General features: G+C 46.4%; 2 long non-coding RNA genes across 5 annotated transcripts in view; one reads left to right on the top strand and one right to left on the bottom strand.

Annotated features, from left to right (window-relative positions):
• Nucleotides 1-15,869, bottom strand: part of LOC309332606 — a 34,633-nt gene extending 18,764 nt beyond the window's left edge. The window contains exons 1-2 of the long non-coding RNA XR_014152232.1: nucleotides 15,319-15,869; nucleotides 14,529-14,686 (exon numbers count right to left, since the gene is read on the bottom strand). This is a non-coding gene — a long non-coding RNA (uncharacterized lncRNA). The remainder of the gene's footprint in view (nucleotides 1-14,528; nucleotides 14,687-15,318) is intronic.
• Nucleotides 11,886-23,951, top strand: part of LOC309332581 — a 102,538-nt gene continuing 90,472 nt past the window's right edge. For 2 of the 4 annotated variants that reach the window (XR_014152200.1, XR_014152202.1), the window contains exons 1-2: nucleotides 11,892-12,022; nucleotides 14,844-15,094. This is a non-coding gene — a long non-coding RNA (uncharacterized lncRNA). Of the gene's footprint in view, nucleotides 12,023-14,843; nucleotides 15,095-23,951 lie in introns of all 4 variants that reach the window. The other 2 variants (XR_014152201.1, XR_014152199.1) reach the window with 2 other exon arrangements.

Genomic DNA, 23,951 nt, shown 5'->3' with positions numbered 1-23,951 from the left:
CCACTTTGCAGAGCCGACATTTAATTTGTTCCCCTCAAAATACTTCCGTCTGAATGTTGATCTCAAATATGGCCAGGCCCTTCTTCAAATATTTGAAAGTGAGCCGGATATTTCACCTCTGTATTTGACATCCGGTGCATTCGATTCTTTCAATATTTGAAATCTGACTGCCATCTGAAGGCAAGCTTGTAATGATATGCAGCCGCACCGACGGTTTAGGATGAAATTTACAGCCTGGCGAGAATTGGAAAGGAAAACAAATCAAGTGAAGCCAATAAATCCAAAGCACCCAGCTTTCCAAACTGAAGGTGAAACAGACGGTTCGAGATGTGAACGAATTTGAAATTTAGTGTTCAAATTGGGAACGGCAAATGGTGGGAGTCTAGTAAATATTTCGGCTCGATTTTCAACCCTTTTCTGGAATATACTGCAATTGTGGGGGTGGTTTTTTTTTGGGGGGGGGTTGCCCCTTTTCACTGCAGAAGCACCTGGAGCTGGTATTTTCAACACCTTCTCCTCTGTGACATTAAAGTGTTGGACCTCCATGTAGTTGTTGTTTTTTTTGCAGGCAAAGCCCTCTGCTTATAAGTAGCTAGACCAAGGCTCACCAACGTCAATGGTCTGGTAGGAACATTGGGAATTTTGCAAGTGTACGATGGGACACCACCCCCTCTGGGTGCATATTTCTCCCCTTCCCTAGGTACCATATTTTTCCCTCTATAGGACGCACTTTTCCCCCTCCCAAAATTAAGGGGAAATGTGTGTGTGTCCTATAGAGCGAATGCAGGCTGCGCTGCTAAGCCCAAAGCCAGAGCAGAGAGACGGAGTGCTGTGCAGCGCTCCGCCTCACTCTTCTAGCTTGGGGTTAGCTGCGCAAAGCCTCTCCAGGGCAGTGGGGTGCCTTCACCCCGCTGCCCTGCGGAGGCTACAAAGGCTGTTCCCGCAGCCAGAACAGCGAGACGGAGTGCTGCGGGGCTGCCCTGCGGAGGCTACAAAGGTGGGGGGGAAGGCTGCAACGCTTCCCCCCACTGCCAGCCCCACAAGCGCCACCTTCCCGCTGCTCCCTGACCTTGTCTTTGGGGCTGGCAGTGGGGGAAAGCAGCGCTTCCCCCCCGCCAGCCCCAAAGAGCAGGTCGAAAGGAACCCAAAGCCTCTGGAGCCCAGCGGCAGGCTTTGGGTGAACGCACCTTGAACGCACAGAATGCACCTTGTTTTAGAGGGGGAGAACAAGAAAAAAATCCTCCCCTGTTCTCCTCCTCCTATGGTCCTTGGATACCCCATAAGGGAAAGGGCAATTTTTGTTTACGAAACCAGCATCTGCCAAACTTTCCCAACCTTCTGTTCTGGCCATGCAGGCTTCCCCTAACCAGCCTCCACATCATATTTCCTTTCTCTCCACCCCCACTTTGCTTTTCTCCCACCCCCACTGAACCCCTCACTTCCCTCTGCCTGCTTCATGTGTCCTACTCTGGGACAATGCAGCTGCGGCTGTAATTATGGCGCCATTTTGGATGGTTGCACAGGCAAATGCCATTGTGTAAACAGTACCTGGCCTGATCGGTATGCAAGGCTTGCTGTTGATGTCAGGCATTTCTCCCAGAAGCCGGCGAAGGTGAAGGCTCCGGCCCGGCCGGGATGTAGGCGAGCTGCACGCGCTTGTTTTTATGGTGCTTTCCCAGCAAGAATATTGAAAGTGATGTTTTAATGGAACAATCAATCTGAAATAAATTAGTACTACAAACTAATAAAAGCTTTTATTGCTCGCCTCGCCGAGATGTACTGAAAGCTCCGTGCCGTTGGGAGGCTGAGGTGGGGAGGGCTGCTTGACTGCGCTCTTGCTGAGTGACTCATTCATAACTCCCGCTCGGGCAGAACAAGAGGGGGGCATTTCACAAATAGCTCCACTCCTTGTGAAATGTTGCCTGCACACACACATACACATGCATCTCAGCCATGGTGTGAAGTAATTGGGGAGAGAGGTTGAAGCTGAGGGAGGGTGCCGAAGCTAAACATAGCCTCCAACATTTCTCTGATGAAAATAAAGGTAAAGGGACCCCTGACCATTAGGGCCAGTCGTGGCCAACTCTGGGGTTGCGGCGCTCATCTCGCTTTATTGTCCGAGGGAGCTGGCGTACAGCTTCCGGGTCATGTGGCCAGCATGACTAAGCCGTTTCTGGCGAACCAGAGCAGCACACGGAAATGCCATTTACCTTCCCGCCGGAGCGGTACCTATTTATCTACTTGCACTTTGACGTGCTTTTGAACTGCTAGGTTGGCAGGAGCAGGGACCGAGCAACGGGAGCTCACCCCGTCACGGGGAATCGAACTGCCGACCTTCTGATCAGCAAGCCCTAGGCTCTGTGGTTTTTAGACCACAGTGCCACCCGCGTCCCTCTCTGATGAAAATAGGGACGTCCTATTCCAGAATAAGAATAATTCAATTATTTATACCCACTGGGTTGCCCCAGTCATTCTGGGCATCTTCCAACATATATAAAAACATAATAAACATTTAAAAACTTCCCTATACAGGGCTGCCTTCAGGTCTCTTCTAAAGGTTCTATGGTTAATTATCTCCCTGGCCCAGGGGTCGCGTAACTCCATACCCTCCAATGTTTCTCTGATGAAAATAGAAATGCCTTAGGAAAAGTGGGACATGCCGGGATGATGATGATGATGATGATGATGATGATGATGATGTTTAGTCATTTAGTCATGTCCGGCTCTTCGTGACCCCATGGACTACAGCACACCAGGCACTCCTGTCATCTACTGTCTCCCGCAGATGTTGATGATGATAATTGTACCCCGCCCATCTGGCTCCCAACAGAATATTAAAAACACGATAAAACATCAAACATTAAAAATTTCCCTAAACAGGGCTGCCTTCAGATGTCGTCTAAAAGTCAGATAGTTGTTTACTTCCTTGACATCTGACAGGAGGGTGTTCCACAGGGTGGGCGCCACTACCAAGAAGGCCCTCTGCCTGGTTCCCCGTAGCTGCACTTCTCACAGGGAGGGAACCTCCAGAAGGCCGTAGGTGCTGGACCTCAGTGTCTGGGTTGAACGATGGGGGTGGAGACGCTCCTTCGGGTATACTGGACCGAGGCCGTTTAGGGCTTTAAAGGTCAGCACCAACACTTTGAATTGTGCTCAGAAACGTACTGGGAGCCAATGTAGATCTTTCAGGACCGGGGTTATATGGTCTCGGCGGCCACTCCCAGTCACCAGTCTAGCTGCCTCATTCTGGATTAATTGTAGTTTATGGGTCACCTTCAAAGGTAGCCCCACATAAGAATAAGAATAATTTTATTATTTATACCCACTGGGTTGCCCCAGCCACTCTGGGCGGCTTCCAACATATATAGAAACATAATAGACATCAAACATTAAAAAACCTCCCTATACAAGGCTGCCTTCAGATGTCCTCTAAAGGTTGTATGGTTACTTATCTCCTTGGCCTGGACGTCGCATACCTCCAATGTTTCTCTGGTGAAAATAAGGACGCCTTAGGAAAGGTGGGACATTCTGTGATCAAATAAGAATCTGGGGTGACTTCTGTATATCTGGGACAGCCCCTGGAAAACAGGAACAAATTGACTAAAGGGCCATTAGGTCCAGTCGCGGACGACTCTGGGGTTGTGGCCAGCATGACCAAGCCGCTTCTGGTGAACCAGAGCAGCACACAGAAATGCTGTTTACCTCCCCACCGGAGCGGTACCTATTGATCTACTTGAGACTTGGACGTGCTTTCAAACTCCTAGGTTGGCAGGAGCAGGGACCGAGCAACGGGAGCTCACTCCGTCGCGGGGATTCGAACTGCCAACCTTCTGATCAGCAAGTCCTAGGCTCTGTGGTTTAACCCACAGCGCCACCCGTGTCCCATCCCTGCCAGCTGCTTGTAGCAATGGGCAGGTTAGGTGGCATAGCTCAAACAAAGCATTACCACCTCAGTGAGAACTAGGCCTTTAGTGAGAACTTGAGGAAGAATGGCTGGTTTTAGACATGGTCTTCTTGGTTTCTGTGTAGTCTACTAGAAATTTTGGCAGTCCATTACCACCAGCTGCAGGCTTTTCAATTTAAGCTATAAATCTGAAAAGACATTTTAATGGTGAATGTTTATATTTACAAGCTTGGTCCCTATCATTACAAGATTTTAACCCTGCCTGCAGTGCCAATTAATTTTCCCGTCCTTTTTTTTACTGCATCAGCTTCTGCTTTTAATTTATTTATTTTTTTAAAAAAAATATTCCTTTTTGCAGCATCCAGCATGCACAAGACCTTTCCAAACAGCCGAGGAACAATGAAATACGGCTCCTAGTGCATATATGGCAAGGGAAACCAATCCTACGCAATTTGACATTTCTGGAATTTTTCCCCATCGTGGTTGCTATTCACATCTGGGCTGATCAGTTCAAGAACCATAGGGTTTGTTTCTGGACGGACAACCAAGCAGTGGTGTCGGTTCTGAATAAACAGTCCTCACATTCTCCTAGAGTGGCGGCGCTACTGCGGTATTTTGTCCTCTCCTGCCTCCAGCTAAATCTTCATGCCTCTGCCAAGTTCGTTCCAGGTATAGATAACAACATTGCGGACGCTCTATCTCGTTTCCAGATGGAACGCTTTCGCTCATTGGCGCCGGATGCTCAGCAGCAGCAGCAACCGTTTCCGGAGTTCCTCTGGAGTATTGGCAACGAGAAGCTATAAAGGGAGTATTTTCATCTTTGGCACCTTCAACCTTAAGATCATATAATAAGGCATGGGTAGATTTCACATCCTTTCGCAGGAAAAAGGAGCGGTTCAGGCCAGGCAGGCCACCCTGCAACTCCGAGGTCATAGAGTATATGGTCCATCTTCGCGATCTAGGCAGGGCCCCAAAAACCCTCAATATCCACTCAGCAGCGATATCCTTCTTCTCAAAAGCTCTATTCTCTGTGGATCCCTGTGCACATTTTGTGGTGCGGAAAATGTTGGAGGGTTGGCGTAGGTCGTGGCCTTCTGGCCCGGACGGTAGAAGGCCCATAACATTCGACATACTCTCGCAAATCCGTAGGAAGCTCAGGGTCATCTGTTGGTCCAAATATGAAGCCAGGTTATTCTCCGCAGCATTTTCCTTCGCATTCTTTGGCGCCTTGCGCATCGGCGAGGTGGTCTGCGAGGACCGCTCAGCCGGAAGGAATAGGGGTTTATTATTGGAGGATGTAACCGTTGCCAGCTCGCATGTGATATTAAAGATCCGGAGCTCTAAGACCGATCAGCTCGGCAGGGGAGCTATGATTCGCCTCCAGGCAACGCAGAAGGCCGGCCCTTGTCCAGTAAAGGATGCCAGAAAATATATTTGTGTAAGACCAGAATCAAACGGCCCCTTTTTCTTACATTCCGATGGTTCTCTCCTGTCAAAACATCAGTTCACGAGGGTAATGCGCAAAGCTATTGCGGCCATTGGTCTCCCGCATGTTGAGTACGCCGTGCATTCCTTTCGCATTGGGGCTGCGACCACCGCTGTCCATATGGGTTTGCCGGCTGAAAGGATAATGGACTTGGGGAGGTGGAAGTCGAACGCGTACAAGGCTTACATCTGGAAGCCTCATTAAGCCCCCCCCCCAGTTTTCTCCCCTACCCCCCCGGAATGCCTCCTGACCTGGATCTCTCGTTCTTTCATTCTAGGTACTGCTGTGGTGCGCCTGTGGATTGTCGGCCACAGTATTGTGCATTGGGCAAGACGGCATGCGGTAAACAGGGGCTGGGACGCTGACCTGCTACTGCCCAGCAATGTCAAAGTGTCATGGATTACTAGACGTGGTATGCGTTGGGAAGAATTCTTCCTGGCTGTAACCGGAAGAATTGTAGCCGAAGGCCCTCCTGATGCCTTGGTCATCCAACTTGGCGAGAACGACCTGGCTTATAGGAAAGGGGTCGACCTAATGTGGAACATTATCAACGATCTGGAGGCTTTGAGGGCCTCCCATGAAAACATTACAATACTTTGGTCATCCCTGCTCGAAAGGAGATCCTGGCGGGACGCGGCGAATCCCGTGGCCGTGGATAGAGCCAGGAGGATTGTGGAGCGCTCTGTGGCGCGTAGAGTGGCTGCTTTGGGTGGGCGGGTCATTAAGCACCCAGGCATCCAGTATAGCAAGGAAGCACTCTACCGCTGGGATGGCGTGCATCTCTCTGATGCTGGCAATGATATTTGGTTGGCAGACATTTTCAATGGAGTTAGGGATTGGTTACAGGTTTGAGGGGTTTGGCGGCGAGCCGGCTAAATACGGCTCGGGTGGCGGTAGGCATTGGCCGGGGTATAGTCATGCTAGCGAGTTCGGGGGGGAGGAACGCCATCACCTCCCCCAATGCTTGAAGGGTAGTTTGTTAAAGGACTCCGAGGGGCGTCGCCTCGTCCGAAACCTACGGAGGCTAGGGCCTAAAGCGCGCCCCCGAGCGGTAACCCATCGGGGAGCGCCTAGGGATATGCATCTCGGGTGGCTACCCCTGTTGGTGTTTAACCCTTCCCGGTTAGACCGGATAGTCTGTTAGGGCCAATGCCTAAAGCCAATACCCCTCTTACCTGTAATCAATAAAGTTGTGGCCTTTTTCGCCCATTAACCTAAATACTCGTGTCCTGTGTCTTTATTTGTTCCACCTGTGGAGGGGAGGGAATAGCCACGTAATCTATTATTGTAGATGTTGTTTCACATTTCCAACTTCTGGCTATAAGTATTCTTGACAGCCTCTTTCCATATGAACCTACCTGGACCCTGAGATCATCTTCTGAGGCCCTCCATCTGCCTCCTCCTTGAGAGGTCCGGAGGGTGGCAACACAATCAAAGAAGAATGGCAACTTAAGTTGATGGAATATGCAGAACTTGCAGACTTAACATATAGAATAAGAGAACAAGAAGAACATACGTTTAAAGAAGACTGGAAAACGTTGATTGAATATATGGGAAATAATTGTGTACAGCTGAAAACGCCGGCAGCATTAAAATAAATTCAACAGTGTAAATAAGTTTTGATGGATGCAATAATGGAATACTGAATGGTATAGTTTTTGTAAAATATGCAGGGATTTGTGATATGTAAAATGAACCATGGACAGAGAAGAAGGGAAGTCACTGATATCTTATTGATGTCAAATGAGAAAATTTAATAAAAATTATATAAAAAAGAAAAGTTGTTTTGGCGATTTCTGCCCGCACACTGCAGTATTCCTGACATATGACAACCCTATTTATATAATGTGCATTCTTTGTGTTGATTGCCAAATTCCACATTCCTGCCATGGTTGTGTCCACAACGGCATAATAAGCAGATGCAAAAACCACAGAATCTTCATATAGTCCTCAGCAGTCTAATTGGGTGTGAGATTTCTCTGCCATTTTACAAAATCCAATAATGAAAACGAAATCTCTGGGCCTCTGCGTCTGGCTACCTTGACTGCATGCTGATTGCAATTCCAGAATGATGTCATTGGGAGAAACGCACACCACTCTCCTAATCTCAGCTGCAGCATCTGAGGGGCCTTCGAAACTTTCCATCTTCCAAAGTCACCATTATTCCCAGCAGCATCCTTCGGCTGCAGCACCGACATATCCTCGGCGATATAACCAAAGATATACGACCACTTAGAGGAAGGGTTTACACAAGAAGACGGATTTCTATTGCTCCCCAAACATCCAGCATCATCTGTTACCGTAGGTGACCTTATACATCGTCCGCATGTGTGGCTCCTCTTAGTCTCGACGATGAATCATACTTCCCTCGGAAGAGGAATGAAGCTGTATGGGAATGAGAATAGCTTTGCTGTCCTTCCGTAGCGTAAGCGCTTTCCCTTGGAGCTCTGTTTACCACGTCAGAAAAGATCCAAGAGCTGGGGTATGCATAGAGGCTAAGAATATTGTTGAGATCATTGTTAGGCTGCAGAGACTTTTCTTGCAGAGCCTTGTTGTTTGTTGTTTAGTCATTTAATCGTGTCCGACTCTTTGTGATCCCCTGGACCAGAGCACGCCAGGCACTCCTGTCTTCCACTGCTTCCCGCAGTTTGGTCAAACTCATGCTGGTAGCTTCAAAAACACTATCCAACCATCTCGTCCTCTGTCGTCCCCTTCTCCTTGTACCCTCCATCTTTCCCAACATCAGGGTCTTTTCCAGGGAATCTTCTCTTCTCATGAGGTGGCCAAAGTATTGGAGCCTCAGCTTCACGATCTGTCCTTCCAGTGAGCACTCAGGGCTGATTTCCTTAAGAATGGATGCGTTTGATCTTCTTGCAGTCCACAGGACTCTCAAGAGTCTCCTCCAGCACCATAATTCAAAAGCATCAATTCTTCGGCGATCAGCCTTCTTTATGGTCCAGCTCTCACTTCCATACATCACTACTGGGAAAACCATGACTAACTATACGGACCTTTGTTGGCATGGCTTGTTCATAGAGGCTAAGAATATTGTTGCGATCGTTGTTAGGATGAAGAGATAGACTTTTCTTGCAGAGCCTTGTGCTGGGGAGATAGAAAGGGGAGGATATGAAGTTTGGGCAGGAAACTGCAGATATTGAGCGCCAATTAGATCTAGCCAGGACCCCCAACTTTTATTGCCAATGAATCCTCCAGGTACTCTGCCTCCCCTATGGCATATCTAGCTAAACTTGAAGGCCTAGCTGTCCTTGAAGGCTGATGTAGGAAGACTGCTTATGTGGAGAGGCAATGCCCCTGTGACTCTGGACAAACAGAAAGAACAGAGCATGCGCTTTTCCAGTGTCTTTATAATAAAGACATTCGTACTAGCCTCCTCTTACCGTCACTGGATAAGTACCCAGAGCCAGGGGCCCTAAGCCAGGGGTCAGCAAACTTTTTCAGCAGGGGGCTGGTCCACTGTCCCGGTAGTGACGCCCACCCTGTGGAACGCCCTCAATCAGCTGTCAAGGAAAAGCCCAACTATCAGCATGGATTTCTGAAAAATAAGTCATGTCAGACTAACCTGATCTCGTTTTTTGACAGAATTACAAGCCTGGTAGATGAAGGGAACGCAGTGGATGTAGCCTACCTTGATTTCAGCAAGGCATTTGACAAGGTGCCCCATGATATTCTTGTAAAGAAGCTGGTAAAATGCGGTCTTGACTATGCTACCACTCAGTGGATTTGTAACTGGCTGACTGACCGAACCCAAAGGGCGCTCATCAATGGTTCCTCTTCATCCTGGAGAAGAGTGACTAGTGGGGTGCCACAGGGTTCTGTCTTGGGCCCGGTCTTATTCAACATCTTTATCAACGACTTGGATGATAGACTCAAGGGCATCCTAATCAAATTTGCAGATGACACCAAACTGGGAGGGGTGGGTAACACCCCAGAGGACAGGATCACACTTCAAAATGACCTTGACAGGTTAGAGAACTGGGCCAAAACAAACAAGATGAATTTTAACAGGGAGAAATGTAAAGTATTGCACTTGGGCAAAAAAAAATGAGAGGCACAAATACAAGATGGGTGACACCTGGCTTGAGAGCAGTACATGTGAAAAGGATCTAGGAGTCTTGGTTGACCACAAACTTGACATGAGCCAACAGTGTGACATGGCAGCTAAAAAAGCCAATGCAATTCTGGGCTTCATCAATAGGAGTATAGCATCTAGATCAAGGGAAGTAATAGTGCCACTGTATTCTGCTCTGGTCAGACCTCACCTGGAGTACTGTGTCCAGTTCTGGGCACCACAGTTCAAGAAGGACACTGACAAACTGGAACGTGTCCAGAGGAGGGCAACCAAAATGGTCAAAGGCCTGGAAACGATGCCTTATGAGGAACGGCTAAGGGAGCTGGGCATGTTTAGCCTGGAGAAGAGGAGGTTAAGGGGTGATATGATAGCTATGTTCAAATATATAAAAGGATGTCACATAGAGGAGGGAGAAAGGTTGTTTTCTGCTGCTCCAGAGAAGCGGACACGGAGCAATGGATCCAAACTACAAGAAAAAAGATTCCACCTAAACATTAGGAAGAACTTCCTGACAGTGAGAGCTGTTCGACAGTGGAATTTGCTGCCAAGGAGTGTGGTGGAGTCTCCTTCTTTGGAGGTCTTTAAGCAGAGGCTTGACAACCATATGTCAGGAGTGCTCTGATGGTGTTTCCTGCTTGGCAGGGGGTTGGACTCGATGGCCCTTGTGGTCTCTTCCAACTCTATGATTCTATGATTCTATCTGACTTTTAGAAGACATCTGAAGGCAACCCTGTATTGGGAAATTTTTAATGTCTAATGTTTTACAATTTTTTATATATATGCTGTAAGCCACCCAGAGTGGGGAAACCCAGCCAGATGGACGGGGTACAAATAAAAAAATTACTATTCCCACTACTACTACTACTATTGCTATTATAATGTACACAGCCTTAGATGTGGATGTGTTAAAGGAGGTACTTTCAACCTTTTCAGACATAGGATAAACTTTTCACCCAAACGTTCATTTGGAGACCCATTTCCTAATCTTTTACCATATATTTGCATGGTGGTAGTGCCCCCGTTGTGACCTACCATTGATCAGCCTGTGGCCCACAGCCTGATCCACCGGTTGAGGATCAGTGTGTTAAAGCCTCCACGTTAGCAGTTGTTAGGGAACATTGCAGAGAATTCAGGGTAAGAAGTTAACCATATCTCATAGAGGAAAATACATATGAAGCTTACTTACACTCAGTCAGCTCAGTATTGGACCATCATTTATCCAGAGCCCAGGCAAAGGTCTTTCCTAATATCTTTTTGGCTAGAGATGCCTCTTATATGTAACGCATGAGCAAAGATCCCTCCAACATGGTAACATTAAGCCAACCAATTTCTTACAGGCTGTGGGGGATAGCAGATCCTCCAAGGGCCCCTATTTCCAGGAACAGTCCCGGATTTACAAAAGCCGTCCCAGTTTTTTATTTGATCCCAGAATGTCCTGTTTTTCCTTAGGACGTCCTTATTTTCATCGGAGACATGTTGGAGGGTATGGAGTTATGCAACCCCAAGGGGATAAGCAACAATATAAGCTTTAAGAGACATCTGAAGGCACCCCTGTATAGGGATTTTTTAAAAGTGTTTAATGGGTGGTGTACAGATAATAGAATTATTATTATTATTATTATTATTATTATTATTATTATTATGGAATAGGACGTCACTATTTTCATCGGAGAAATGTTGAGGGTAGGGTATAGTGTCCTGTTCTGCTGCCAAGGAAGAATCCATAAGGAGCAGTGAGGCAGGTTCATTGTCGCAGCATGGCTGAGATATCCAAATGACCAACGTGCTCTGGCAAAGACTGGAGGCCTTTTGATCCTCTGCCTCCAGCTCATCTTTCCTACGCTGCCTCTATCACACAGTGGATAATGGCAGGGCATGATATCAGACTTCAGGCAATTGGCTTCCTCCCCCGTGGCAGTAAATAAGAAGATCAAATGAAAGGACTGTCTTACCAGTTAGAATCTTTAATAATCACAGTGAGAGAACATAGAACCCATATCCTATAAATGGCGGTGCTCCCAGTTAAGGCTCACTTCAACACTCCGTCCCTATTAATCTACGTCACTCCTATGTCTTGTAATCTCAGCTTGTACCCTCTGCGCTTTCTGCTCTGACACTTTCCGAGCTCTCCATGTCTTTGGGGAAGGGTGTGTGTGAATGCTGTCCAGAGACTGTGAATCTGTCCATGTGAGAGTTAGAGTAAAAGCAATGTCTTTGTGACATCATCCATCACTACACCAATCTCTACCCTAATCTCTTTTTGTCCCATGCCTTAAGTGCGTTGCTTGCTAGGTGTGCAAGGAGTTTTCTGAGCAGAGAGTGAGCATTGGCCATATTAATGTTGATGTCACAAAACCATGAGAGTTGGGTCAGGTGTTTGTGACAGAGGAAGCAGCAAAAGTGATGGAGACAGCAACTGTACAACAGACCTCAATGGGCAGGGTGTGAGGATGCAACCGTAAGCCTCAGAATTGGCAGAAAGAGGGGGCAATTGGTTGGCTGAGAAAGGTGGTGGTTTGTTGAAGTGCAGGACCAGCTCCAGGTATGAAGAGGCTTGAGTTTAGTGGTCAATTGGTAGCCCCTGGAAGGCTCACCTGGTGATGGAGGCGGTAGGCAGCCGCACTCAGAGCAGTGCCCCAAATGATGTCAGGAGCATTGTGGGAAATTAAAATGGCTGCTAAAATCAGGCTGCTCATGTCAGACAAAGACAAGTTATTTTAAAGGGGGAATGGTGGCCAGGGACCATTATCAGCAAGGGGGTCTGATGGGATGCTGTCAGGCTTCAGGGAATCAGTTTTCTCCCCTCGTGGCAGTAGATAAGAAGATCAAAGAAAGGAACGTCTTACCAATCTTTAATAATCACAGTGAGAGAACAAAGAACACTTCTCCTAGAAATGGCGGGGCTCCCAATTAAGGGTCACTCCCCCTCTCCGTCCCTATTAATCTAAGTCACTCCTACGTCTTGTAAACTGAGCTTGTATCCTCTGTTCTTTCTGTTCTGACACTTTCTGAGCTCTCCGTGTCTTTGGGGAAGGGTGGGGTGAATGCTGTCCAGAGACTGTGAATCTGTTAACCCTCTCTCTCCCAGTGTTTCTTCTCCTAGCTGTCCCCCATCCTGTATTTCCCAGCTTCTGCCTTCTGAACTATGCCCCTCTGCAAACCACTGTTCCAAATCTATACTGTCCTCCTGCTCCTGGGAAGATTCAGGAGCAGGAGCAGGGGGTGGCTCCCACCATTCTTCCTCAGTGCAGCCCTCCTCAGCACGGTCCCTGACACACGATCACAGACTAGGACTTGTCAGGAGAAGCAACGGAAGCTGCAAATCTAAAACTGAGCAGAGAAAAACAGAGCTCAGATGAAAATGCAGGAGGTTTGCGAATTATTTGGGGGAGGCACAACCTCCAGCTGAAGAAGGGCTTACACCCTTCCATTTGGTGATGGAATTAAGCAGACAGAGGAGAGTTCAGATGAGTGAAATGTCGCCACATCTCTAATCAAAGAAAGATGTTCAGAGCTTTCTGGGAATGCTAAATTACCTGGGGAAATTAACTTATCCACAAACGCAACATCTCTAAGGAAACCTTTGGAATATAAAAATGAACGATGCCAGGATGAGCAAGGGGAGAAATCATGAATTACTGTCAAACGACAATGTACAAGAGCTGGTATTAGTTTTCTGCTCCAGATAGGCCCATCAAAACTTCAACTGATGTGTCACCGTCTAGGCCGGGAACAGTATGTCTACAGAAACATGATGCCTTCTGCCAGTGGGGTATTCATCTAAATCAATTACTGACACAGAAACAAGATACACATATTGAGAAAGAGTAGATGGGAATCTTGTTTACTTGTGAATGCTTTCATCAACATATATCTAAGGCCAGACTTTCAGGTTGAAACAGACCACAAGCACTTTATAGCATTGTTCAGAAAACCCCTGAATGACTATACCTTAAGGACTCAAAGAAAATCAAACTGCACAAAAGTATTATTTGGCTGTAAGCAATACATCCAGTAAATTTATGTTTGCCGCTGATGTCTTTTGCAGAACTATAAATCTTACTTTGAAGGCAATGGGGGGGGGGCTTATTTTGAGGGACAGAATTATTAGATTTGTCAAAGCACACCTAGAAGGAAATAAAAGAATAAAACAAATCAAGGTGAAAGCAGAGGAACAGAAAACAAAGCAACAGAAAAAGGCTCATTGAGAATGTACGTTTTCCCTAACAGTGCATGCTATGATAGATAGATAGATAGATAGATAGATAGATAGATAGATAGATAGATGATAGATAGATAGATGATAGATAGAGAGCCCTATACCCACAGGTCTCTGTCTCTCTCTCAGCTGAAATGGTTATTTGTTACCCTTCTTCTTCTTTTTTAAAAATCATTTTTATTTGATTTTACAAATGTAAATTTATTGCGATTACCAAAGGTAAAGGGACCCCTGACCGTCAGGTCCAGTCGCGGATGACTCTGGGGTTGTAGAGCTCATCTTGCTTTATTGGCCGAGGGAGCCGGCGTACAGGTTCTGGGTCATGTGGCCAGCATGACTAAGCCACTTCTGGTGAACCAGAGCAGCACACAGAAATGCTGTTTACCTTCCAGCCAGAGTGGTACCTATTTATCTACTTGCACTTTGACGTGCTTTCAAACTGCTAGATTGGCAGGAGCTGGGACCGAACAACAGGAGCTCACCCCATTGCGGGGATTCGAACTGCCGACCTTCTGTTCAGCAAGCCCTAGGCAATACCAAGTACATATCCATAAAAAGAGATTTCTCTGAATCTCCAGACTCCCCCCCATCCTCTCCATACGTCCTATTGTCAACATTTCCAACTGCATATTATTTCATAGACTATATTTTGTATCTATCCATATTGTCCATAGTATTTGTTACATTACAAGTGAAGTTAAAATCCTGCTAATGTTTTCATTTGCTTACAGTGGTCTCCTAAATAAATAAAAATTCTTTCTTAAAGCTTTTGTCTTCTTGGTTTCTGAGTTTTCCGGTCAGTTTTGCCATTTCGGCGTGGTCTAGGGACTCTTTCTTCTTTCCATCTCTGGGCTAGTAACATCCGTGCTGCTGTTGTCGCATACATAAAGAGTCTTTTTTGCTCCTTTGGGATGTCGGTACCCACAGGTCTCAGGCCAGTTCACAAGATAAAATCACAATATCCACCACTGGCATGTAACAGCCCTCCTAGAAGGTTACACAAGAGGGAATAAGGTCCTCAGACTGAAAAAATATATCCTGCTTTTGGTTTCTTGGACAGGTGGAAATGATATATATGGGTGAGGTAAACTTAACCCTCCCCATCCTTAAAAACCACATTCAATTACCCTCCCTTTTCCCCCAGGCGAGTTCTGATATCAGATGAGAACCAGGATGAGAGAAAATTGTCTGAAGAGATAGGGATGTAAGGCAAAGGACCAAAAACCAGTGGTCAAGAACCAATATGGCTGCCTCACCCATGTCTACTTTGGCCCTCAGGGAAGAAGCACCAGTGTAGAATTTCTCCAGAGCCTCCATTCCACTTCATAACACCAGTTACTGGCAGGCATGGAACTGCAAGGTCCTTTCACTTGCCGTAAGAGAAGGAAACGATAGGTGCAATTTCACCAATAGATATAAAGTGTATATAGTAAAGTGTATATAGTCTTTAGCAGAAGGATGGTTGGATAAATATGTCAAGTAGAATTATATTACTGTTAAGAATTACTTCCAGGACATTTCAGCTCATACCTCAAGCCTTCATCAGCTGAGGTAAAATGAGTTGAAATGTTCTGGAAGTAATTGCTAGCAGCGCTGAAGAGATAAGAGTATAACTTCACCTGACAGGGCTAATCTCAGCGGACGCCTCCATTTGCCAGCCTTTAATCCTTCCTCAGATGAAAGGAGAGAAGACATCTATGGTCCCAGGCAGGAGTGCAGCTGATAGAGAAGGCTTCTGGCTCTCCCGAAACATCCTGAGGGAAAGTCTGGCCCAGATTTTGGATGTCTTTGTCAGTCTTGTCAAAAGAAGAAGAAGAAGAAATTGCTTTCAGAACAGTTATGTCATGCCACCCTGAACATGTTGAGATTTGTAGACTGGAAGAATTGGGACCGCCAGATTGTTTCCAGGAGGCATGTTCTTTTGTCACTACACTCGAAGGAAGGGAACAGAGAAGCCCTCAACTAGAAAGGATTGCCTCCCTCTCATGCGGCATGGACAACTTTCCTTGGGATGAGCATAGATGCACCAGAGTTTCTGCTTCTAAAACCTGCACTGCTTCCCCAGGCATGCTTCTTTAGGGGTTTCACAGCTCCAAGGTTGTGGAATTTCCTCCTGTGCAACAACCTATACATTTGGCTGGCTGCAGGGGTGTCAACTTGAATAAAATATTGGGGGGCAGGTAGGTCCCACCCTGCATTTGAATCCCATTTGAATGGCAATACCCATAAACTTTTTTGAGGGGGCCTATTTTCATAATTTTTTCATTTCATTTCATTTCATTTCATTTCATTTCATTTCATTTCATTTCATTTCATTTCATTCTTAAAGAAATCAGCCCTGAGTGCTCACAGTCTGACCAAACTGCGGGAGACAGTGGAAGACAGAAGTGCCTGGCGTGCTCTGGTCCATGGGGTCACGAAGAGTCGGACACGACTAAACGACTAAACAACAACAACAAATTTTCATCAGATGAATGTTGGAGGGTATGGGATTAGGCCCTCTGGTAGACCTAGATGCCAACTCTGTCCCCATATCTACTCTAGTACAGTCGTACCTTGGCTCCCAAACGCCTTGGGCATCGAACATTTCAGCTCCTGAACGATCGAAAACCAAACTTCCAACAGGTGAAAATTCTACAACTGAAATCAAGTGAAACATGTCCATGGGAAATCACAGACACAGAGAGACAGAGAAGGAGAATGAGAAGGAGAAGGCGGGGGGGGGGGGGGGGAGAGAGAGAGAGAGAGAGAGAGAGAGAGAGAGAGAGAGAGAGAGAGAGATGCTTACCAGGCATTAAAAAACCCCCACAGAAGAGCTTTATCCCACGCTATTAAAATGCTAACTAAGGTTCTGTGAAAGCAAGGGATAGGTAGCTTGCAAGGCAGACTCTAGCAATGCCAAATACCCATTAAGATTAAGGGCTGCATTAAGATGAAATATGAAAAGTGCACATCAGGTTAATGAAATTATCCAACAGCTACTCTCCATAATGAAACACCCTACCTGCCTCTCATCAATCAAAGGCCACCTTTGTGCACCTCCAAGTCCTGGAAGCAGATTCCTCTCTCTCTAGCCTTATGCATGATGGAGCTGAGGGGAACTACCAAAGAAATATACTGAGGTGGAAACATAGGCCAGACAAACAGAACCAACCAGCAGTCATGGTGCAAGCATGGAATGGTAAATGGGGAATCTTCCGCATTAAACAAAAATAAAGAAACAAACTGATAATTCTTCCCAAAGGGCAACTGATAATATACTTTCCTGGGGGAATAGTTTGGCTCAGTCTGTCTATGAAGACCAAACACTTTCCCAAAACTCCACAAGTGTTCAGTGTAACCTACTGAGAAGTATATATGCTAGACACCACAATGAGAACATGTGTTGCCAGATATTCTGATGCTAAGACTTAGACTAGTGTAAATTTTATCCACCACCTTCTTTGGCTTCTGAGATTTTACCAGACATTGTCTGAACACTGCTCTGCGTATCTTTCTATCCATAAGGGTTAGACACTTTAAAAAAACCACACGCACCAAAAAACTGTGGTTCTCAGGAAACTGAATTCTTCAACCAATTCTATTGGCTGCTCATTTTCTGCCATCCTTACCCTTCCCACAAATCAAGAACATTTAAAAGAACAGTTCCACTGCCCTGACAATGACCCTGTAAGGCAAGTTGGTGATGACATGAGTGCTAGCCAATTCACACACCCTGCACAGTCCAGCTAACCAGGCTGTAAAATTGCAGGATTTTTTTTTTTTAAAAAAGCTCTCAACAGGAGACTGAAAAAGGCATGTTTGTACTGGACTGTGTCTCCTTCTCTTAAAAATTACATCTGTTTTCACAATTTGGTCAGATCCCCTTTTTGCCTAAGGTCTGAATGCATGATGAAAGACTTAAATAGACCAGTGAAAAAGGAACTCTTCAGACTTAGGAAACTCTGAATTCACAAAGTCAAATGAGACAAGGCTGGGATTTGCTCAAAGCTCTGTGAGTGGGTGCAAGTGTCTGCCACCACCATACATGACCGTATATAATGCGATTACATGGCTGCCGGATTAGCCACATAATTGTCCTTTTTGATTTTGCCGCTTTATAATTGTGCTCTTTAACAAGACAGGCTTTCAGAGGAAAGAAAAAGGATTAATCCTTCTCCTCCTTTGGGCTGAGAAAGTAACCTTCAAAATGTGATCTCAAAAGTAAACCATTTCTCGGAATAATTCCTGAATCGGCAGAGAAATAAATGCAAACTACTTGGTGCTCAATTTTGAAAAAAAGAAATTCTCATCTATATGGAAGCAGTGCCTTTTGCGCCTTATCAAATGCTGGAGCAGGAGGCAGAAGGGAAAGGACACAAGAAATTGTCTATATGCGACTGGCAGCAGGATTTCAGGCAGGAGACATTCCTAGTTCTACCTAGAGATGCCAGGATTACAGCTGGGACCTTTTCCATACCAAACAGATGCTGTAAAACTGAACCACAGCCCTTCCCCACTCTTCGCATGTTCAATGTGACTGTTTCCTCTGTATTAGCCCATGCGACCCACAGTTAAAACCACGGCATCCAAACCATGCACGTTCCTGGACTGAGCTATGGAAAATAGTTTCCATCAGCTGAGTCCTCATGAGTTCTCTCCTGCAACGGGCCTGTTGCATTTCTCTATTGGTTGGGAGGGGGTGGTTTTCCCTACTCAGGCAGCCCACCTGGTTTCTATGATGGGTGCAGAGGAGGGGCAGTGTGATGGCCTGGGATTCAGACTTGGAGGCTGAACCTGAGGAATCCCAGCCTGCACAGGAGTCCCCGCCTCCAGAACCAGCTTAGCTGGGGCTGGGCCATGAGCCTGAAGGGTCCTCACCTGTGCTGGATCCTCAGGTGCAGGCACCAGCTGAGTCTGCTCTGGCTCCTGAGGTGATGGAGGACCCATTGCCTGCAGGTGCTCCTCTCCCAGCCCCGTCAGGGGAAGGTGAGGTTGCCTCTGGGTCCGGTAACCCTCCAGCCTCTCCTGAGCTGCAGAGGCTCAGGACAGAGAGGCAGAGGGAACTAAGTTCCCGCAGGAGGAGGGCTCGCCTCCAGGCCAGGAGAGGCGAGGCACCTGTGGACCGGGGCCACCCTATGCCTTGGGGCAGATAAAAGCCAGCCAGCCCCAGTCCCAGGTTGCAGGAGCAACGTTGTTGGTAGCCTGTTCCTGCCTGCACCCTGTCCTGCTCTTCTGCCAAAGTTCCTGACCTCACCTGACTCCCTGCCTTGGACCCTGCTTCAGCTTTGACGGACAGACTCCATACCGCACCCCCAACCTTGGACTGGACTTGGACCTTGCCGCACGGTTAACCCTCAGGACCAGCACAGGCAGGGTGCCCCATCTCTCTTTTGCCAGCCTGGTCACTTGTTTGCATGGACTTCCATGTGAATTCCTTGTCACAGATGGCTCCCAGGCAAATGCTTAAGCATAAAGGTAAAGGTAGAGGAACCAGTCAGGTAACTATGGGGTTGCAGCGCTCATCTCACTTTCAGGCCAAGGGAGCCGGTGTTTGTCCACAGACAGCATTCCGGGTCATGTGGCCAGAAGGACTAAACCGCTTCTGGCACAACAAAACACCGTGATGGAAGCCAGAGCACATGGAAACGCCATTTACCTTCCTGCCGCAGAGGTACCTATTTATCTACTTGCACTGGCGTGCTTTCAAACTGCTAGGTTGTCAGGAGCTGGGACAGAGCAATGAGAGCTCACTCCGTCGCATGGATTTGAACCGGCAACCTTTCGATCAGCATGCCCAAGAGGCTCAGTGGTTTAGACCACAGAGCCACCCGCTTCCCTTAAGTATAAGGCTGTTTTAAGGCCCACAAGGCTGAATTTACTCCTCTGGAGTCATGCCAAGTAACAAGATTCGAAGACCTTTTTATTCCATACTGTCACGGTCTGGTTCACGGGAGATCGAAGTCCTGGATGGGGATGTCAGGACTGGGGGCAAGATGGCGGGGTGGGAGCAGGAACGGGGGTCCAGAAGCCAGGAGTCAAGAAGCCAAGGGTCTGAGGGTCAGGAAGCAAGGAGTCATGAAGTCAAGGGTCCAAGGATCAAGAAGCAAGGAGTCAAGAAGCCAAGGGTCAAGGACCAGGAAGCAAGAAGCCAAACGCAGCAAGGCAGGAAGCTTGTTGCTGTGGCAAAGAGCCGAAGGGAAATGCTGACCTTATATCCCATCCCAGCTCTTGCCACCAGGTGCTGTGAGTTACCAATCAGCCTCACCTGTGGGGCCGCACCTTGCCTCTTCAGAACAAACTTAGGAAGGCCCCAGTCCTGCAAAGTCCTATTGGTCACAGGGCCTGGCTCCTGCATGCACACCTGACACATACAAGTGAAATGTCCCTTTGCTAATGTAACCATTCTCAGTGGTCTGTGTTGCAGCAAAAGCAACAAGAGTCTTGTGGCACCTTAAATACTAACAAATGTATTGTGGCATGAGACTCTGTGGACTAAGGTGCACTTCATCAGTCCAGGCATGGGGACCTGTACTCCCTCCCAGATATTATTGGATTCCATCAGTTCCAACCAGAGTAGCCTATGATCAGAGATGATGGGTGCTGAAACCAAACAAGGTTTGGAGGGGCACAGGTTCTCATTCCTGCTCTGGTCCATGAACTCAGGATGCAAGAGAGAAATGTGCTAAGAGGAAGGCATGCTTGGCAAACCCTCACCGTGATCAACTCCCACCCGGAAACCTATGATGTCCCTACTGTGGAAGAACATGTGGATCCAGAACTGGCCTCCACAGTCACTTACAGACTCACTGTTAAAACCGTATTCATGGAAGACAATCTTACTCAGCTACGAGTGATTGCCAAAGGAGAAGCCGTATCACAATAAATTAGTTAGGTGTCACAAGACTCTTTGCCATACTTCCTAATGTATTTTTTTCTCTTAAATAGTATGCACAAAATTAGGAACAAATTAGGCTTAAGGAACTCAGAATGTCTGCTATAATGAAGCTGCCTTGTAGTACATGAAAGCAATGGCCCATTCAGCCCTGTTTCCAGACTGAGTCACTGGTTTGGGGTCGCTCCCAGCCTTATTATCTGAGGTCCTTTGACAGGAGATGCTATTGATTTAACTTTCTGAATGCCAAATATGCGCTGGACCGCTGAGCTATGGCCTCTCTCCAGCCACTTGCTCTAGAGTTGTGCCACCACCTTCAATAAAAAAAGGCATGAAAAGCATCCTGAGGCAGTGGGGGGGGATTATAGTTTTACAATGAGCAAAATTCTCGAGGAATTTTACCCAACAGGGTCTATTTGCATTTGAAAACCCTAAAAAGCAAAGCCCCCAAGTCCTGGAGGTTTAACTGCCCAGGCTCCCTTTTCTTATGCAAAACTGGCTCATAAAACAGATGTACATTGCAGCCATAAATGGAAGGCAAGGGATTGCTAGCAATAGGATGTGAAATTAAGCAGCGAGAATGTAAAAGGGGGAGGGGGAGGATAAAGGATGAAGAGCCAGATGCTGTTTCTTATAGAGGGGTTTCAGACAATGACTCCCATTTTAGTGTCTTGGGGAAACTTGTAAGAATAGTGCCCTGGGTACACAGTGCTGTTAATCTCACAGTTCCTGAGAATTTCTACCAAATCCACAAGCTCCCAAAGCTTTGCTAGAGCAGCACACCAAATACTGACCTCTAGTGCTTTTTTTCTAAAAAAAATAATGTTTAGGGGTACTCTCATTTTCTTACTCATATTGAAATACTGTCCCTCAATGAGGCCAAACTTAGATTCACAAAATGTTTAGGGGTACGCGTCCCCCTGCGTCCCCCCAGAAAAAAAGAATTGCATGCATGTAAACAGCATGCTATGAGTTTTCAGTTAAAGGAAACAAACAGTGCAATATCAAAGGGGGGGGATCTTGAAAGATTGCAGGGTTTGCCAACATTTTATTCCCATTTGGGTTTTTTCCTTTGGATCATTTCTCTCCCACTTTCACAAAGAGATAGAAAGAGAGAAAGCACACACACACACACACACACACACACACACACTCTGCTGGATTTATGTATAGGCTGAACAAGCTATAGCTAATGGCCCCAGTCTCTTGGGAGGCCCCCAAAAATGTAAAGGGGAAAAACACACCTGGATGTAAATTTCCAAAATATAAGATAAAAAAACAAATAAAATAAAACCTACATACAGCAACAGTGTTTTGTGTTGTGTTTGGACTTATTAAGTCCATAAATTACCATAGAGCATATATTCAACATAAAAAACAGTGACAAAGGACAGCTGGACATATAAAGGGCCCCATTACCTTCAGTAGCTTAGGGCTTCATCAAACCTAAATCCGGCCCTACACACACACACACACACTTTCCTTTTCCGAGGGATCTAAGTAAAAGTTAGATCCAGCAGAATTTATCTGAGCCTTCGAAAGCACATAGAACTGAAAGAAGAAGTGGGAAAGAGGGTCATTTTTCCAACTTCCTTCTGCTCTACTTACTTTTCAAGGGAGAAAAAGGTAACCACGTTCACTGCATTGTGACCAAGAGGGCAGTGAGTGGAGGGGCTCAGAGGCTTCATGGGTATCAACGGAAGATCTCAAGAGTGCCCCAACACCCATGGGACCACATTGGCAAATGTGGTGCTAATGTTTAGTTACTCGACTCGTCTCAAAAGAGGATACAGTCAGTAGAAAACTCCACAGTTGGGCAAAAGCTTTATGAGAACCACTCAAAATGTAGCAAAACGGTGGCAAGCTTTTGAGTTCCCCATCAGACAAAACATCACATGAAGCAGAAAAGAGAGGAGAGCGAAGAGAAAGGAGGAAAAAATTAAAAAGCATCTTTATCCCCATCTCCTGCTTCATGTAACATCTTGCTTGATGAATATTTCTGCAAAATTCAAAAGCTTGCAACTATTTTGTGACATTTTGGTTGGCGCCAGTAAAATTATTGTCCAGCTGTGGATTTTGGAGGATTTCCCCCCTGCTTATGGACCAACACAGCTACCTTTGCTTTTTATGTGCCTTCACAAAGTTATGAAGGGGATGAAAAGCCTTTCCCATGAGGAAAAGAAGAAGAAGAAGAGGAAGAGTTTGGATTTGATATCCCGCCTTTCACTCCCTTTAAGGAGTCTCAAAGTGGCTAACATTCACCTTCCCTTCCTCCCCCACAACAAACACTCTGTGAGGTGAGTGGGGCTGAGAGACTTCAAAGAAGTGTCACTAGCCCAAGGTCACCCAGCATGTGGAGGAGCGGAGACGCGAACCTGGTTCCCCAGATTACGAGACTACCGCTCTTAACCACTACACCACACTGGCGTAGTGGTAGGTGAAACATCTGGGACTTTGCAATTTTGGGAGAGGGAGTGTACAGATTGTAGAAACAGTGACATTCTTCCCCATCTCTCCAATATTCTCAGTAACCCAATAAAATCAGTTGGCAGTAGGTTAGGACAGAGGGACCAAAGAAAATATGTACACATTCACTAAACACTTGATGAACTTATGGAACACATCACCACAAATTGTGGAGACGGTCACAAGCTTAGACTATTGAAAGGGATGAGGTAAATTAAAGGAGAGGTAAGCCGTGATATTTAAATTGAGCCTTCATTTTCAGAGGCAGAAAACCTCTGAGCTTCAGATGCAGACAAGGGTGAGCTGTGGCCTTCAGTCCCTACTGGGGGTTTCCCATAGGCTGGCCTCTGTTGGAAACAGTGTACTGGACTAGGCAGAAATAAACATTCCCAGCTGTCCTCGGAAAGGCAGTGTCCTGTTCTGAGTCATGCCTGGTTGCTGAGAGATAAATATTAGGGGATTGAAAGAATGAATCATCAGCTGTTGCCAAACCCGGGTTACGCTAAGGCAGGGTCCTTATCAGAGCTGCAATCCTTGCCTTGCTTTTACAAATTATGCTTCATAGTTTCTCAAAGTCAGTATGCTGCTGTTTTTAAAGACCCACACACAAACCCACACTGCTGCAACTGCACACTCACTGGGCAATTATTCTACCCTCCTTTCTGAAGACGATGGATGCATCATTGAAAACTCTTGTCCAATGGAGAGTTTAGCTATGACTCCAGAATAACAAGGTGAAACAGCTCCAGGGTTGACAGCTTCAGATGATGAGTAGAAGATTTGAATACTCTCTCACACTTTTTTTTTTACCCGAGCAGCAGTATAGAAATGTTTTTATAAATACATTTATAAACGGCTTTAAACCCATCCAAAACACAGGAAACACAGCCCACAAAGTTTTAAACCTGCACT

Source organism: Podarcis erhardii (genome assembly GCF_964252035.2).
Source record: "Podarcis erhardii genome assembly, chromosome: 17".
In the NCBI taxonomy this organism is placed as follows: domain Eukaryota; kingdom Metazoa; phylum Chordata; class Lepidosauria; order Squamata; family Lacertidae; genus Podarcis; species Podarcis erhardii.
This window is presented reverse-complemented; position numbering and strand designations above follow the sequence as displayed.